The sequence below is a fragment of the Sinocyclocheilus grahami genome, unplaced genomic scaffold (assembly GCF_001515645.1).
Source record: "Sinocyclocheilus grahami isolate Dianchi unplaced genomic scaffold, SAMN03320097.WGS_v1.1 scaffold915.1, whole genome shotgun sequence".
NCBI lineage: Eukaryota > Metazoa > Chordata > Actinopteri > Cypriniformes > Cyprinidae > Sinocyclocheilus > Sinocyclocheilus grahami.
This window is the reverse complement of record NW_015506094.1, coordinates 114,377-116,881: the sequence shown is the minus strand read 5'-3', so window position 1 is coordinate 116,881 and position 2,505 is coordinate 114,377. Positions and strand designations below refer to the sequence as shown.

General features: G+C 41.8%; 1 protein-coding gene across 4 annotated transcripts in view; it reads right to left on the bottom strand.

The window, feature by feature from the left end:
• Positions 1-2,505, bottom strand: part of LOC107564185 (spermatogenesis-associated protein 13-like) — a 33,810-nt gene that overhangs the window by 15,993 nt on the left and 15,312 nt on the right. The gene's annotated exons all lie outside the window — the stretch shown is intronic.

Sequence of the window (2,505 nt, the reverse complement as noted above, 5' to 3'; positions counted from 1 at the left end):
TTTTTGGGGGGGGGGGGGGGGGGGGACCTGCATAGTGCACCTTTAAGGTATATAATATGCACTCTTCAGGAGTAGATAAAGCACAAAGGTGTAGCTACTGTGAGTGTAGTGTGCAGTGAGCAGCTAATGATACCATTCATAATATCTCCCTTATTTAAACACTTGATTCAATTCATCATGCAAATAACTAATCATGAAAGGTGTTGAATCCACAGCACTATATTTCCATCTACTCGCGCTGCGTCAGAGGTTTCTATTTTCATCGTGTTTTTGCAGCACAAGCCGCAAGTGTAAAAGCAGCCGCAGATTAGGGCAGGCAACACTGCTGCAATAAACAGCTATACACAAATAAAAGACAACTAAAATCATACTGTTTATACCCAGTGTGTTGTGGGACCCAGAATGCTAACTGAGAACTGCTGTCTTTGATCATCTTTGCAGGGATTAGAGAAATAGAAACTGGAATACAGTTGGAGGAGGAGGAGGAGGGATGCTAGAGGAGTTTGTCACAGAAAAGTGTGTGTGCTTGTTTATAAACTCCTATTAAATGACTGACAGGACTGGATGAACAGGCTCCTCTTGAAATCACATTTACTGTATTTCAATACATTTTATTTATCTTTCACAGGCCCTGTGACTATAAATGTTATTTAATCAAACAAAGAACCATAAGACCAAAACGAGCCTCAACCACGTGTTCCTGCAGTGATTTACAGGCTTATTTATAGTCATGCAATACAACAGTTTCTAGTCCTCTGTGGCATCTATTAGAGCAGGTAATTCTTATGAAAAACACGGTCACACTAGACTATGAGCATGCAAAATATATAAAGACATACAGTTTATACAGTTTATGTTGTGCATATTTTTACATGTGACACATCTAAAATGTTATCAACGTACTTCACTGCAGTCCTCCCGATCTAAAGTTTGAGTTCATTTAATTCAGCTAAGAGGCCACAGCGATCTTCTATTGGTCATGTGATCATGTGATCCAAATTCACAGGTCAGAGTTCTCCAAACTTGAACTCTGGGACGCAGCGAAATTCACCTGAGCTTGTGTTTCTCTCACGTTCACATGCATATGAATGGAAGTTAGTGGAAGGAAAAGTATAGTGTGGCCGGCCCTTAAAACTCACCATTCTCACCACCTCATCAAACCACTTCCAAGTCTTTTTTTAACTTAGTGTAGTGCTTCATACAGAAAATGAAAGCCTAAGGTGGCTGTGGCATAGGAGAAACCTGGCAAAGGAACTAGGCCTCCATCTTGAGTCTGTCAAGATCTCTCCAGATTAAATCTGATGTCTTTAAGACAGCTTTCTTTCCCCAATCAAGCCACTCGTGTGATACAAGTGGTGAAACACTAAGCAGGAGGCTTCCTGATTGGCTGTTTGTACAGTCTATGCCCCTCTGAGACTGTCATGAATGGGTGCCGTCAGTGCGTTTGTCGATGGTTGCAGCCACAGGTTCAGCACTCAGACTCCATCGGCAAATGCCACAAGCTTTCTCTGGGCTGAGACTGCAAACATCACAAGCTGAAGAGCTACAGGAAGATCAGAAATACACACTCCATTTCCGCGATCCATTTGCTTCATATTTTGAGATGGCTGCATATTACCATAATTGTCTGGATGATTAGTGCCAATAAATATCCTCTCGAGCACTTTCCGACTGTTGTGTGAACATAAATCATTAAAAATACAAAATAATGTTAAGACACCTTGAAAGTCATCTCTCATTAGAGTCCCAGGGTTCTGTGAATGTAATGGAATTATTGTTACATAATGGACCGCTGTTCCCCTCATCTGCACACAGTATGTCTTGAGATGAATGCATTCGACTCAGCACCAAGTGCGTATGGAAGCACAAAGATGTCAAAACTCACAAGAAGAACGAGAGACACCTCTATTTATCATTTCACATCAATGTGCTCTACTTACTGTCAGATTTGAGGGGAATATTCAGATATGCCGTGTCAATAATACTAAATCTGACTGAAGCGAACTTCTTAAAGGGGTCATATGATGCTATTTTAAAGATCATTATTTTGTGTATTTGGTGTGACAGAATATGTTGACATGCTTTAATGTTCAAAAAACACATTATTTTTCAAATACTGTACATTATTGTAGGTCCTCTATGCCCCGCCTCTCTCAAACACGGTGTTTTCAACAAAGCCCCCCCCTTTGACAAGCGCAGTCTGCTCTGATTGGCCAGCTGACCCAGTGCATTGTGACTGGCCGAACACCACAAGCACGCATCGGAAATGTAACGCCCCTTACCATAATCGCTTCAGCTTTCAAAGTAAATATCAAGACGGTTAATAAATGTCGTTAGTTTTACCATCAGTTCAAGCCCGAAAGGGCGACAGAGTCACGTGACAGACACAGTGACAATGCAGTACACAAGCCGCGGTTAAGACAGCTGACGTGCTATGATTTCTGACAGACAGTTCACTCTCCTGTGATGTGACCCTGTTCCCCTCACACACACACACACACACAC